This window comes from Mustela nivalis (assembly GCF_964662115.1).
Source record: "Mustela nivalis genome assembly, chromosome: 4".
Classification (NCBI taxonomy): Eukaryota; Metazoa; Chordata; class Mammalia; order Carnivora; family Mustelidae; genus Mustela; species Mustela nivalis.
In genome coordinates this window covers 71,677,311-71,694,337 of record NC_139023.1, presented here as the reverse complement: position 1 = coordinate 71,694,337, position 17,027 = coordinate 71,677,311, and the positions used below count along the sequence as shown (strand labels likewise).

General features: G+C 34.7%; 1 protein-coding gene across 12 annotated transcripts in view; it reads right to left on the bottom strand.

Moving 5' to 3' along the window:
* Positions 1-17,027, bottom strand: part of ELF2 (E74 like ETS transcription factor 2) — a 103,623-nt gene that overhangs the window by 30,055 nt on the left and 56,541 nt on the right. The window lies entirely within an intron of this gene.

Below are 17,027 nucleotides of genomic sequence, written 5' to 3'. Positions count from 1 at the left end.
TAGGTGACACATTGCTTCTGATTCTTAGCAGCCATTCCTAGAAGACTGTCAACTGATACTGTAGCTAGTCTTTTCTTATGGGTATTACACAAAAAACTCTTTCCAAACAGCATTTATTAAGCACCCATATGTACATGATATCCAGCAAAATGAGTTTAAATATTAGTTAATGATATCTATATTTTAGATAACATTTATGACAAGTGATTTCAAGGGCTTTGGTTCTTTATTCTCATTAGAGAATATATAGTATCTTGACTACTCTGGAAATTTTTTTTCAATTCTTGTGAACCTTTACAAGAGCTAATATATGATTCACATTTAGCATGTTTATGAAAAATTATGAAAAACTTACAGTTCTCAACTATGTTACCACTTTAAGTCAAATTCTATTTTGATTGATCCCTAAAGGAATATTCAGATTAACTAATTTCTTCCCCTCTTACAGTATAGCTTCTGCACTCTTCTCACCAAAAAGTTCCTCAGAGGTCAACATTAATTGAGCATTTAATTGCCAAACCCATCTGTCTCCTCTTAGTCTTCACCTGACTCCACTTCTCTTAACAAATGACATTATTAACCAGCCCTTACTGAAATATTTCCCTTCATTTGATTTTCATGAGAATAAACTGTCTGGCTTTGGTTTTTTTTCCTATTTGTTTCTCTTCAGTTGATGTCATCCACTTCCACACAACCCTTAAATGTGGTGTTCTCCCATAGTATGATCTTTAACCACCTTCTCTCTTCATTCTTCACTCTCTCAAGAATAGAATTTACTATCCATTCACTACCCGGGTTTCTGTACTGATTCAAAAATCAGTACCTCCAGGCTTGACTTATTATTTTTTTAGATCTAGGTTCTAATTTCCAATTATATTACAAACAAGTTCTTTTATCTACAAAAATCTCCTTTGTTTTCTCTACCAAGAGCATTACCATCATCCCAGGCTACAAATCTGAGTCACCTATGATCCTAGTTTAAGAACTCATCTATTACACAATTTTTTTAAAGATTTTTATCCATCCATTTGAGAGAGAGAGAGAGAGAGCGTGCAAGAGAGAGCATGGGGGGGGGGGGAACACAGGGTTATAGAGGGAGAAGCAGGCTTCCTACTGAGCAGAGAGCCCAATGCAGGGACTTGATCCCAGAATATGACCTGAGCCAGACGCTCAACTGACTGACCATCCTATTATACAATTTATTATATTATATATTATTATATATAATATACTATATTATTTATATTATATATAATATATACAATTTTTGAGGGAGATTTAAAACATACATGAAACTATAAAAAATAATGTAAAAAATATTCACCTTCCCACACCCAGAACCAACAACTGTTAACATTTTGTTATTTATGCCTAAAGGTGTTTTTTCCGCCCTAAGAAATAACACATTACAGGGGAAGATAACATCTTACTAGCCCCAGTCTCACGTACCACTCCATCTCTCCAAAGAAACCACTATCTTAGGTTTTATACATATTCTTTCAATTTTTTACATTTTTATGTTTTTGTGTATTCATATATTTACAGGTATGTGTGTGTGTGTGTGTGTGTGTATCCCAGAATAATATATATACTATTATTTTTTCATGCTTTGGGTACATAAATGACATTATTCTATATATGCCATTCTAAAATTTTCTTTTTTTCATCCAAAATTTACATGCTATCCATATTGGTATAAATAAACATAGATATGCTTTTTAGATGATACACATTATTCCAGTGCATCAATTTACCTCATTTTATTCATAAAATTACCTACTGATTGACAAATAAATGTATTTCCACTTTTACTTTCATGAACAATGCTGCAAAAAAATTCCTCTCCATGTTTTCTTAAACCTGTATGCTAGAGTGTTTCCACAGTATAGAAATTTTACTATAAAGAAATTACTATTATAGAAACAGTAATAGAAATTTTGACATACAAATAGAATTTTTATATAATAAAAATTATATAAGTGCATTTTTAATTTAAATGTTACTCTCTCCAAAGTAGCTATGCAAGTCCAAAATTCCACCAGTGATATGTTAAGAGTATCCACTTTTCTCAAATTCTTGTCAGTACAAGATATAATGAGACTTTAAAATTTCTGCCGTCTGTTGGGTGACAAGAAAACTATCATTCTTGAATTAATTTGCATATACTTAATAAGTACTTAGGATACTTTTTCATATACTTACTGGCTATTAATATTTCCCTTATAAATTAGTCATATCCTCTGTCATTTTTCTATGATACTTTTTGTCTTATTCATATGTCAAATGTTAACATATTCTAGATAATAATTCAGACATGTGTTGCAAATATCTTCTGCTAGCCTGCTGTTTGACTTTTAATTTGGTCTATAGTATCATTTGTCTTACAAAAATTTTAGGTATTGATGTAGTCAAATTAATATGTGTTTCACCTTACAATGTATGTTAAATAATCCCTGGAATAAAAAGGAAATCATAAAGGAATTAAGTATTTAAAAATGAATTACAATTAAAATATAATATATCAGATAGGTATGACACAGCTAAAACAGAACTTAGAGGTCAGGAGATGGAAAAGTTTCAAAATTAACAAGCTAAGCATTCAATCATAAAGATGGACAAATCAACAGAACAAAACCACAGAAATAGAAGGAAAGAAATAATAAAGAATAGGAAAAATGAGTCTACGGCCATACCACCCTGAACAAGCCCCATCTCGTCTGATCTCGGAAGCTAAGCAGGGTCGGGCCTGGTTAGTACTTGGATGGGAGAATAGGAAAAATGACATAGAGAACAATAATTTGTTTTTAAAGAGAGAGCAGGAGAGGGGCAGTGGTGGTGGTGGTGGTAGGGAGAGAGAGAATCTTAAGCAGGCTCCACACCCAGCACAGAGGCCAAGGCAGGGCTTGATCTCACAACTCTGAGATCATCAAGAATTGGATGCTTAACCAACCAAGCCACCCAAGTGCCCTGAGAAGAATAATTTTTAAAAATAGTGCAGATTTACAAAACTAAAAGATGATTTTGAAAAGATTGATAAAATAGACTTGAGCAAGAGTTATCAAGAAAATAAAGTACAAATATGAAACAAAAGTGGAGAAATAACCACAGACACAATAAATACAAAAACAGTAAATCAGTATTATGAACAATTATATCTTAATTAAGTTTAAATGTGGATGAAATGCATAAAGAAGTTGTGTAAATTATAGAAGAAAAAATAAGTAATAAGTAGTAAAGAAATTAAATGTAAGCCAAAGCCTCCTCTCCGTATTTCTTATTAAAGTTCCTAAACTTAAAGGAAAACAAAGCAAAATGATGAGGAACAGGTATTTTTAAATGCAAGGATAGTTCAACATCTGAGAATCCATCAATTAACTGGCCGTATTAACAGACTAAAGAAGAAAACTTATGACCTACCAAAAATGCAGAAAAAGCACCTAATAAGACTCCATTCTTAAGTAGAACTTAACACAAAAATAAAACCAAAGGCAGAGATGGGACGTTTTTATATACTAAAACCTACAGTAAACGTTAAACTTGAAGTTGAAACTTAAGATACTTCCCTTCGAGATTAGGAACAAAATAGGGATGCCAATTAGTATCACTACTCTTCATCATACTGGAGTTCTTGACCAACATTATAAGAAAAGAAAAAGATGTAAGATAACCGGAAAGGAGAGGAAGTTTGAATTATATCAGATGAGGTCCTCCAGGACGAGTAAGCTCCCAGTTGATCCACAGATGACCACAAATAGGGAAGTAAGCCCAGCCCATCTCAGCAGAACCACATAGCTAATTCATAGTCTCAGGAAAACCAGTAATTAGTTCTTGTTTCAAGCCAATAAATTTGGGGGGATTGTTATGCATCAATAGCTGACACAAGTAATGAGTGATGGGTATCCATTATTGGGCAAGTATAAAGGTAAAATGTGATGGATATCTATCACGGAGCATTGTGCAGCAATTCGTAGCAGCATATTACATATATACAAAGCACATGCATGGTTATTAAGAGCAGTACTTAATAAAATAATAGAAACAGTAAGATACATAATACCATTTATATGAATCTCAAATATATAGAATAGCATATACACAATATGTAAAAAATATGCATCAATCAAATTAAAGTTGATGCTTATGAGCAAGGGAGATGTGACTGTTTATAAATAGGATAGAAAGGGATAAATTGATTGAAAAAATATGTAAGAGGGTGTGAAATAGGGATCTAAGCCTTTCTCTGTATAAAAAGCCAACTAGCTTAATACAATTTATTAAATAATCTGTCCTTTCCCACTGACTTATAAATCTATGTCTATTATTAACCAGGTATAAATACATGCTTACTCTGTCCCTGAGGTCTCTATTCTACCCTAATAAACTGTCTGTGGGTCAGTAACACATTTAAAATTTTTCTAGGGCCACAGAATTGTTCCTTATAAGTAGGAGGGCAAACACCATATACTTTGTTCTTTTGCAGAATTGTCTAAACTATTTTTGGATCTTTAAGAGTTTATCAGATTCCTCCAGAAACAAGTCCTCTTGACCTTTTGACTGAAATTGTACTGAATTTATAGATTAATTGGAGAAGAATTAACAGCTTTACCTTGTCCATCTTTCCATGTTCTTTGTGGGTTAAAGATTAAAGGAATCAAATGGTTTGGATAAGTAAGTTTTTTTTTTTTTAAAGATTTTATTTATTTATTTGACAGAGAGAGATCACAAGTAGGCAGAGAGGCAGGCAGAGAGAGAGAGAGGGGAGGAAACAGGCTCCCTGCTGAGCAGAGAGCCCAATCCTGGACTCGATCCCAGGACCCTGAGATCATGACCTGAGCCAAAGGCAGTGGCTTAACCCACTGAGCCACCCAGGCGCCCCATCCTCTTCAGTAAGTTTTATATCCCTTCACGTATTTATGCCCCTCAACAAAGTTAAATTATTATTTTCATAAAGGTATTGCATATTATTGTTAGACTTATTCCTAAATACCTATTTATGTATTTTTTTTACTATGATGAATGGGATCTTTTTTGTCTCATTGTTATTTTTTATTTTAAAATTTTTATTACTGAAGTATTGCTGACACACAATGTTATATTAGTCTTCGGTGTAAAACATAGTAACTCAACAATTCTGTATGTTGCTCAGTGCTCACCAGGATAAGTGTTGTTATCATTTGTCACCAGATAATATTTTTACAATATTATTGACTGTATTCCCTGTGCTGTACTTATTATCCTCATGAATTCTTTTATTTTATAACTGGAAAATTCTACCTTTTGGTCTTCTTCACCTACTTTGCCCATCCCCCAAAGCTCTCTCCTCTGGCAACCAACACTTTGTTCTCTGTATTTATAGATCTGTTTCTGGTTTTTGTTTATTTGTTTTGTTTTGTTTTGTTTTAGATTCCACATATAAAAGTGAATCCATATATTTGTCTTTCTTTGTTTAATTTCACTTAGCATATTATACCCTCTGGGTCCATTCATGTTGTCACAAATAGCAAGATTTCATTCTGTTTTTATGGCTGAGTAATATTCCATTGTGTGTGTGCACGCAAACACACACCTTTTTTTTTTTAAGATTTTATTTATTTGACAGGGATCACAAGTAGACAGAGAGGCAGGCAGGGGTTGGGGAGAGGAAACAGGCCCCTGTTGAGCAGAGTCCAACATGGGGCTTGAACCCACGACACTGGGATTATGACCTGAGCCAAAGGCAGAGGCTTTAACCCACTGAGTCACCCGGGTGCCCCAAACACACACCTTTTTTATGACTCTCTGATTATCATTCTTATATAGAGCAACTGTGATGGAACCCTCTAAGCAGGTTTAAAATCTATATAAATTCTTAAAACTTATGTGTTAATTAAACCATTTGTAAATGCCAATTTGGTTTCTTCCATTCTGATCTTCATGCCTTTTATTTCTTTTTCTTACTTGCATTTGCTAGAACCCCCAGAAATAATGCTTGTTAGTAAAGATGACAGCTGGCATCCTACTTCCCTATTAATCACGACAGTTGCCATAAATTTTTAACATAGACATCATATCAAGTCCCAATCCAGATTAAAAGTCTCAGAGGATAGTGAATTTTAACAAATGTTTTTTTGATCTACTGGGATGATTATACAGGTTTTCTCTTTTAATCTATTCATATGGCAAATTTTATTAAAGATTTTCTAATAGCCCTCTTTGCCTTCCTAGTATGTATTTAGTCATTATGTATTTTTTAATCAGTGCTAGATTTACTATTATTTATTTAGAATATTTGTAGCTATGATCATACATAAATTCTGCAAGAAACTTATTTTTTTTTTAATTTTTTATTTTTTATAAACATATATTTTTATCCCCAGGGGTACAGGTCTGTGAATCACCAGGTTTACACACTTCACAGCACTCACCAAGAAACTTATTTTTTTAATGCTGGGTCCATTTTATAGTTAAGGTTTACTACCTTCATAAAATGAGGTGGAAAGCTTTCCCTTTTCACTGTTTCCATTATAATTTGTACATAATGGGGCTTATGAATGTATCCCTTGAAATTTTATTAATAAGCCTGGGTCTGATGGATTTTACTTGAATGAGGGAATGCATATGTAAATTTAAAGAACTCAAAAGTTGACTTGAACGTTTCTATTTCTATTTTGAGTCAACTATATATATACTTACATATACATATATATAATTTTAATTGTTCATAGGTTTTCAAATTCCTTGCCAACAGGTTGTTCTTGGTATTTTATTATGATTTTCAAACTCTAATCTATTGGCCTTATTTTTGTTCTTCACAGGGCTCATTTTCTTTGATTCACCTTTACATCCATTTTTTAGATTTTAAGATTTTTATTATCTATTTTCTTTTCTATTTCATTAATATTTACTTTTTTATCTTTATAATTTCTTCTACTTAGTTTGGATTTATTCTGTTGGTCCTTTATTACCATCTAGATGAACATGTGTTCATTATATCTTTCATATTTACCAATAAATGCATTTAGAGCTACTAAATTTTCCAGTGGGTTCTACTTAAATCAAATCTCAAATTTTTATATGCAATGCTGTCATAGTTACTTAGTTGCAAATATTTTTAATTTTCATTTTCTCTTCTATCCATCGGTGAGCCAATATAAAGTATTTTGATTTTTACCTCATTGCTGATTTCTAGTTTTATTGTATTATGATGAAAGGATACATTTTGATTGATACATATTTTCTGAACATTGTTGAGATTCCTCTATGACCTAGCACACCGTTAAAAGCTGACCTATATGCAACTGAAAAAATTTGTACAGGGCTGTATTTTATTAGGTTAGGCACAATTCTATAAATCTCTAGTTTATGAAGTGTGTCAGTCCCGAGGTTCAATTCTTTGATCCCATTTTAAATTTTGTCTCTATTTCATTTTTAAATTTTGGGAGAAGTGTGTTAAAGTCTCATTGTTTTGTAGGCATGTCCACTACTCTTTGTAATTTTAAAAGTTTTAAGTAATATTTCAAGGCTATGTTGTTAGATGCATATAAGTTTATGATGATTATGTTTTCTGGGTTGTTCCTTTTAGCAGTTTAAAGAGTCCCTGTCCCAGTTAAAAATTTTTACCCTAAATTCTATGTTATTACCCCAGCTTCCTTTGGTCAGTATTTTTCAGATGAATATATTGCTCTACACCCTTTTTATACCATTTTGTTTCATGTATCTGTTAAAAATAACACAGACTCATGTTAAGATCACAACAGATTATTTTAATATAATTTCTGGTGTTTTGGACTTATTTCTACTATCTTGATTTATGATTTGTATTTCCATTTTTTCTCCTTTGTTGCCTTCTGTTGGATTGCCAAGTTTAGTTTATTCCCTACCCCCAACTTAGTATTTTGGAAGCTATTCCTTCTATTTCTATTATTTGAGTATGTTCCAGCTGCTTAAAATAAATGTCCTTTTCACTTTTCATCTTCTCCAATCACATTTCACACAGTTCCTAACTATTTTATTCAAGGGCCACCACAATCTGGTTCCACCCTTTATAGCCTTACCGCCTCTCTCTACCATATGCCTCTACAAAGCCTAATCTCTGGTTAAACTATATTGCTTGTTAATCTCTAAATGAAATACAAAATTCCTGGCATTCTCTCCTGGCTCATGACATCTTCTCATTCACTCACTCATTCAATCAACAATTTATGGAAAACTTATTTGGTGCCTAGCTCTGACCAAGTACAAAGGATAAAGTCTCTGGTTTTATGAAGCATCATAATGTGGAAACATTTAATAAATATAAATAGAATAGAACAGAACATCATGAATGCATGAATTCAGGTAAGTTAACTGGTGATACTTGGTTCCCATCTTCCACTCCATCCTCAAACCAACGTCCCTGGAATACACAACAACCCACCAGGTGGCACCAAACCACACCCAGACCTTAGACTGATATGTCTTAGTCTGAATCCTGGAAAGCACATTTTCCTCCATACACATTGTCTCAGGTCATTTTATTAAACTCACAATAATGCCCTATTTTATGTGATCTGAGGTTCTAGGAATTATTTACCACCTCACCGTGGGAGTTTACTATATCACAAGTTGTGTCCTACCCAAAAAAGAAAAATGGGGGCCTATGACAAAAATAACAGAACAATCCTAACTGAGATTGACGAGTATCAGCTAAAGGCAATCTCTCTCTGAGAAAGTGACATTTAAACTGCGATCTAAAGGATGACCAGAAGTAAGAAACTGAAAAACTGGAAAGCAAACAGTACATTGTGAGCACCCTATGAAGGTAAATGCAGTTCATGGAAATTTTGCATTTCATTTCATGGAAATGCAAAAAGACAACAGTGTGTGTGTGTGTGTGTGTACGCGCGCACGTGCGCGCACGCGTGCATACTGAGGTGAGAGGGGTGGTATATAATTCATCAGAGTAAAATGCTTCAGAGTTTGGACTCTGGAACCCTACTTACCATCTGAATTTATTTTATTTTCTTTTTTAAAGATTTTATTTATTTATTTGACAGATAGGAATCACAAGTAGGCAGAGAGGCAGGCAGAGAGATGGGGGAAGCTGGCTCCCACCGAGCAGAGAGCCCGATGCGGGGCTCGATCCCATGAGATCAACCTGAGACCATGACCTGAGCCGAAGGCAGAGGCTTTAACCCACTGAGCCACCCACGCACCCCTACCATTTAAATTTAAATCCTTGCTCCAACACTTAAATAGCTGTCTAGTCTTGGAAAAGTTATTCATCCTAGGGTTGTTAAAAATATTAAATATATTAATATGTGAAGCCCTAAGAACTATTCCTGGCAATATAGTAAAGAAAATTGAAATGTTAGGGTTTTGTTTTTGTTGCTATTGTTATTATTTCTCGATGAGTAAGAGGAGCCAAATTATTTAGTGTCTTAAAGGCCATATTAAAAATTCTGAATATTATCCTAAGTGCAATTAGAACCCACTGAAAGGGTTTAAGGAAAGGAATGTAATGATTAAATTTATAAAGATATTTTTTAAAAATCACTTTGGTTACTATCTAAAGCATAGATTTCTTAGAGTGAAAGGGGAAAAGGCCAAGAATGAAAACAAGAAGTTAGAAGGCCAATGGCCATGATAATGACTCAAAAATAAAAAATAGCTACAGACTGATCTAGGCTAGTAACAATGAAGGAAGAAAGAAATTGGTAGAGTCAAGATATATTTTGGAGGCAAAACTGACATGATTTGGTATTGGACTAGAAGTTGAGGGAGAAAAAGGTATAAATGATGACTTCTCAACCAGAAAATCCTTTGCTACTGGACAAAGATTCTTTGTGTACCAAACTTTAGTCAGGCTTCTAAACCATCTCATAGGTCCATCTGTATATTTCCTTGTAAAATCCCATTTTAGCAAGAACTCTGCTAAGTCCGTTTAGCATCCCCCATCCTCTGTATCTGATCACTCTCAATATTTGATAGTGTTCCTCATCCTCCCCCTCCCCCAGGTGATGTGTGAACACCCTGGCTTGTCTTCAGCAAGAATCTGTTTAGGCCAAAACCTCCACTCCTCCATTCCTGATATTTCCTCTTAGTAATTTTCCATCCACTGACCCCCATCCTGCTGTTTAACTATAAATTCCCACTTGGCTTATGCTGTATTCTGAGCTGAGCCCACTCTCTATCCTTCACTGCAAAATCCCTCACAATGGTCTCTATCCCTATCACAATAGTTCCCCTTTGAATGAAGTCTTCCTTACCATGCTTTAACAAGTGTCATTGAATTTTTTGTTCTGTAACACTTTTGAAATGAAATTTTATTCTCCCAGGTTCAGCGAAATTATGAAATTTCCATTACAACAGCTAGTAGCTCTCTCCCCCTCATTCTCATAATATTGATTTTTTTTAACCTTGGGTTATAAAAAGTTGTTTTCTTACATATTTTACCTAATAAAGGGCAAGCTCCTTTACAGTTACGGCCTTACCTAGTTTCTTGTTCTAGCCCCCCGAGAGACACACAAAGCACAGGCTCTGTCTCTGCATAGCACAGGCAGTCTCCGGTAACTCTGCAAGTGGTCTCAAAGCCAGGGTGGCTCCTCATGCTCTTTTACTTACTTCCTTTATGAACTACAAGATTTCAGACTGCTTTCTTCTTTTTTCAGCTATTCATTCTATCTTTTGGAATTCTGTTTCTCCTAAGACTAGCTGCAGAATTAAACTCATCTCTCATTAACCCCCCATTTCTTGGGGCCCCCCAAAACAAGTATACAGGGAGTCTTTCTATTAAAGTGCTTGCTATTAATTACTATTGAAAAACAGAAGGTGACAAAATTAAAGTAGGGTTTTGTGACCTTTATGGTTTCAAGTCTATAGTTTCTGACTCCCTTGGTGAGATGCAAGCTGAATGCACTGGCTTCTACCCTTGACTTTTATTCCCAAGGATAAGTTTCCCAAAAGTCTTTCTTTTTTTTGTGGAGGCTTCTCCTCCCAGAATATAGGACTGCAGATGAAACCCAGACAAAATAATTGGTGTCTTCTTGTCTCAAGTAGATAACTGGCACTTCTGAGAGCCTCCTAAACAGACATGTAGTGGTAGCAAGAAATTTAAAACAAATGTGATTCTGCTCACCTCATTTTTTTTTCAAACTAAATAGCTAAAACTTCATACTGTAAGTCCAAATAGATGTTAACTGTAGAAAAATGTCTCTAGAGAAGAAGGGGGGAAAAAAAGATTTTCAAGTTTGTTCAAGAAAGCAAATGTCAAAAAAGAAATCAGCACCTTTCTTTTTTTTTTTTTTAATTAATTAATTTATTTGACAGACAGAGATCACAAGTAGCCAGAGAGGCAGGCAGAGAGAGAGCAGGAAGCAGGCAAGCAGAGAGCCCGATGCAGGGCTCGATCCCAGGATTCTGGGATCATGACCGGAGCTGAAGGCAGAGGCTTTAACCCACTTAGCCATTCAGGCGCCCCAAGAAATCAGCAACTTTCGATTTCTTTTTCCTCTTGGACAAAATCTTTGATTTCTGCTTGAAAAGAATTTTTTTCATTCTAACTTAGTATTCTAAATATTTATTTTCTGAGAATTAAGTAGCATAAAAAAGGTGTTATAGAAGAAAAAGGATTTAGATTTTCCTAAAAGTCTTGTCAAATGTCATGTACAATAAGAAGTACCTTTTTGCTAACAAGTTAGAGACATAACTCCTTTCTTTTTGATGTAAAACTTTCTAGACTGATCTTTTGCAAGGTCATCTAGTAATAAGAAAATGTCTCCCAAGTTCTGGCTAACAAAGAATTCATTTTGTTCAAATATATTCTTAAAAATAGGTAATAATAATAATAAAACAATAAGTTATTCTGGAGAATAACTACTTATTATTACCACCCTCTAATATAAAATATATGAAAAGTATTTTCTGTTAAATTTTAAAATTGTTCAGTCAAGGAGCATAGTATCTTGGCTAATTTACAAAGTGAAAAGAGGGGCACTGGGTTGCTCAGTTGGTTAGGCAACTGAGTCTCGGTTTCAGCTCAGGTCATGATTTCATGGGTAGTGAGATCGAACCCTGCATGTGGTTCCTCACTCATCAGGAAGTCTGCTTAAAAGATTCACTCCCTCTGCCTCCCGCCGCCAATCACTCCAGCTCTCCCTCTCTCTCACTTCCAAATAAATAAATAAATAAACCTACCTTTAAAAAACAAAGTGAAAAGAAATCAAACATCCAATTACAATCAAACACTAACCTTAAAGTAGGAGAATAAGGGTTATCTGTTATAAAAACGTCATTCTATCTTAATAATGCCTACATGAAAGAGTTGAAATGGGTTGTATTCCTTCTTCCTTAATGTATATACTCAATGAAAAAAAAATTACAGAAACATAAAAAATTTTAAAAATAACAATTATCCTATCTCATTTCCTAATCCCACCCCCCAAGGGGTAATTAAGTGCTGTAAATAGGTTGCATTTTTTGCACTGTCTCGACTTTTTTTGTGAATGGGAAAAAGAAGTCCTCATGAGTAGTTTCCAGTACATAAAAAAATTAAAATGATGACATTTAGAAATGCTTAATTCCATTTGACTTGCTCCTCTGCCCCTAAACCCAGAGGCCTTAACTGTCAACTATGCCCTTATGATGAAATTTAAAATGACCCACCACATAGCAATAATACAATCTGGAACTTTAAATTAGCTACTACACTTGGCGATTCTTTGTCTTTCCTCACCTTTCCCCAACCCTCTCTACTCCATAGTATTATATCCTTGAATGCTTGTTTTTCTCAATTTAGTTGGTAAGCTTCTTTGAGGCCAAGCCCCATGTTTTATTCAACTTTGAATCACTTATTCCTAGGAGCCATGACACTGTTTGTATATAACAAGTACTTTGTACATGATAAATGTTACGCTTACCAGTGTCTCAAGTGTACGTAATAACTGTCATATGAAGGAGGAAGGGGGAGAATTTATCTGCTGCTTCAAATGTTTGAAAAGAAATGGTCTTAGCTTAACAGCAAATATTAACTTTATCTAAAGAACAATTTCAGGAGGTGTTAATTTATGTGATCTGATTTGTGACAGAGCAATTTTACAACATGGCAAGTTTATATGCTTCCTCTGCTATATTCGAAGCACCATGAATGCACGTACGTTGCCTGTCTCTTTACCCCTCTAGCCCACGCCTAAAATACTGCTTGGCATATAATAGATGCTCAATGAATATTTATTGATGAATTAATTAATAGTAATTTGGCACATCATCTAATATAAACCTAAAAAAATTTTAGTATCTTTTCACCCCCAATAACAATATTCTGTGATGAGTATAACTCAATATCACAAGAAGCTACTGTATTAACTGGGTTTTCATGATGACAGAAGCTCTCTTTCAGTGCTGTCATTCCTAATAGTCTAGACAATGGTTCTCAAAGTGATCCTTGTGCCAATAGCATCACCTGGGGACTTGCTAAAAATGTAAATTTTCAAGTCCCATCCCAGATCCATTGGGTCAGAAGTTCTGGAGGTACAGCTAGCAACCTGTATTTTAACAAGTGCTCCAGAAAATACTGATGTATGTTCAAGTTTGAGAACCACTGGCCACAGAAATCTTTGTCATGGAAATAGAGGGATCTCAAAACACAAACAGGTCATTAAATATTAAATGAGGCTTTAAAGAAATATACTAAATGTTCAAATATCAAAGTATCTCAGGATAAAGGAAATTAGGTCAATCAATTAAGGGACATAAAAAATTACCACTACATAGTCGAGGGCCTTTTTTTTTTCCTTAGCAGGGATCATGAAAGTGTATTCAATTAGCAACATTTAAAATGGCTTTTAGGGGGCGCCCTGTGGCTCAGTGGGTTAAAGCCTCTGCCTTCAGCTCCAGTCGAGATCCCAGGGCCCTGGGATAGAGCCCCACATCAGGCTCTTGGCTCAGCAGGGAGCCTGCTTCCTCCTCTTTGTCTGCTCTCTGCTTACTTATGATCTCTGTCTGTTAAATAAATAAAATCTTTAAAAAAAAATAAAGTATTTAAATAAAATGGCTTTCAGATGCCTTCAATGAGTTATTAGGAAAAAAAGAATAGCAATAGGGAAGAATATAGAGTAGGGAAGTATGAGAAAAAGGTGGATGACACCTAAAATAATATATGGATGAGACCTAGAAAAACTGTTTTTTAGATTCTAATTGAAGTTAAGCACTTTAATTTTAAATAAAGGCAGAAATCACAGTAGTTTCAGCAACATCTATGATATCATAACCAGGAGAAACATCAATATGTTCATATTATAGTTGCTACAGATACCTCAAAATATAATTTATGGTCATCACTACTATGAAATTATAGGCATAAGTTAAATCTGCCACTAGCTCTCATTGTTTAATGCATTATTAAAGAAGCATATGCATTAATACATCACAATTAAAAATAGTCTAAAAGCTATGTTTCAATGTATTGGGTTCCTCTATAATCCTAAATACTGTATTTTCTATATTTTAAAAAAATTGTTGTGAGAAGACCCACAGGCTGAATTCGCCATATGATCAAAGAGGCCCATGACACAAAAATATGGAAAAACTCTACAAAAGTTAATAGCTGTGTTGAAAATGTTCTTGACCTCATTTAAATGATGCCCTTTCATGAACCTAAGAAAACTCGTAGGCCTCTTTCCCAGTTTGCAAGTAGGCATCGACGATACGTAAGGGACAATGACTTCTTCTGAAACAGAATTATACCAAGGCACCCAGCTTTGAATTCTGAAAAGAAAGGCTAGCCATGCAACTAACTTAATCTCTATAATTTTTAGCTTAGTTTGGGCAATGAGCATACCTATAACTCAGACCTACACAAGCAGACAATTTAGTGGAAGGTGAATAAAAACAGTTAACTAGCTCTGAATGAGAAGCTAAGGAGTTCAGACTTTATTTTAGGTAACGCTTTGCTTGTTTTAGTTTTCATTTACAATACTATTTGGTTGGGACGCCTGGGTGGCTCAGTTGGTTAAGCAGCTGCCTTCAGCTCAGGTCATGATCCCAGCGTGCTGGGATCCAGTCCCACATCAGGCTCCTTGCTCGGCGGGGAGCCTGCTTCTCCCTCTGCCTCTGCCTGCCATTCTGTCTGCCTGAACTCGCGCTCTCTCTCTCTCTGATAAATAAATAAAATCTTTAAAAAAAAAAATTCTTTACAATACTATTTGGAAAACAACTAAATTTGTGTAAGAAACAGACTTCATTAAAAACTCTTAAAGGCTTCCCATTGCCCTTTAGATAAGGCCAAACACGTACAAACCTTATAAAGTCCTCAGCAATAAGACTTTACCTCTTTAACTTCATTTTAATCCCCTTTCCTTTTAATAATCCATATTCCAGCCATACTGAATTCCCTTCTACAACTCAAATAGGCCATGTTCTCCTTCCTCCAGACTTCCTACCATGCTGTACTCTCCTTGACTAATTACTTCAAACCCTTCAAATCTGTTCAAATGCTACTTCCTCAGGCAGGCATTCTCTGCCCTCCTAGGCATTCCCCAGCTGTATACTCCCTAAACTTTTCATTAATCCTATCATAACGCTCATCACATTTGATTATAATAACATGTTTAATTGTTCATTTCTCCACATAGCTAAAAGCCTGGTGAGAGGAAAGAGAGGGTCTTGTTTACCCTAAAACACTCAGCTCTGAGCCTGACATGCTGCAGCCCTTGGTTAAGAGCTGGCAGAGGATGAATGGATGGATAATTTACCTAGAAATGTGTTTTAAAGCATTCCTACATTTAAGAACCTTCAGCGAGAGCTGCATGGGTGGCTCAGTTGGTTAAGCCTCTGCCTTTGGCTCAAGTCATGATCTCCAGTGTCCTGGGATGGAGTCCCACTTTGGGCTCTCTGCTCAGCAGGGAGCCTGCTTCTCCCTCTCCCTCTGCAGGCCTCTCCTCCTGCTTGCTCTCTCTCTCTGTGTCAAATAAATAAAATCTTTTAAAAAAATGAATAAAAATTACATAGACACATTGTTATTAGTGAAATTAGAAGTTAAACTAGTGTTTTAAAAACTAAAAAGTCTGGGGCAACTGGGCGGCTCAGTCTGTTGATTTTGGCTCAAGTTGTGATTTCAGGGTCATGAGATTGAGATTTTCTTTCTCCCTTTCCCTTTGCCCTTCCTCCTGCTAGAGGGCGAGTGCTTCCTCTCTCTATCTCTCTTAAATAAATAAATAAAATCCTTTAAAAAACAAATAAAAATAAAAACTAAAAGTCTGAGCACAAAGGAATGAGTGCTACTAGTTTCCAAGAGCAAACACCCTTAGTTGATCTGTTCTCTAGATATACTTATCTCTCCTCATATATAAAACATGATTCTTATAGCATACAAACACCATTTAAAATCATTCCTTTTCATTTCTGTTTTATTAACTGACAAGGTAGTTTTTTACTTTTGGCCACTATTTTTTTCCTTCACATGACAATCTGTAAAACATATATTCAAGTGCACTAAAAATCAATGGCTATTTTAAAGAGTCCTTAAAGGATCCTGTTTTAAAATTATAGTTTAGAAAGCAGAAGCTTCATTTCATTTTCTTCTTGGATCACAAAATCTGATTAAAAAGTAACAATTATGATAAAACTCTATTGATTGAAGAAGTAATGTGTCATATTAAAACACTTTTTCATCTTCTATACTCTTCATAATTTAACACCTTATAATTACTTTGTATACTTTTAAACAATACAGTTAAATGATTTTTCACTTAAACACCCTCTGTTAAAAGACAGTAAAGAGTTTAGAGACCTTACTTAGCATATATATGGACTTCTACAACCACAACTCACCTCCATTTTTATAAACCTGATATTTTAATGTGCAATTCCCAGTAAATAGGAATTTCAGGAAGACTCATAATTGCATGATACCATATTTCATTAATTCTAAGATGTACTTTTTTCACATTTTAACATCTCTGAAATCAGGATGTACCTTACAATTGATGGTATCCTAAAATTTATAATTGGATGTACCTTACAATTGATGGTATCCTAAAATTTATAATTGGCAGCACTTATTTCTTTTAGTG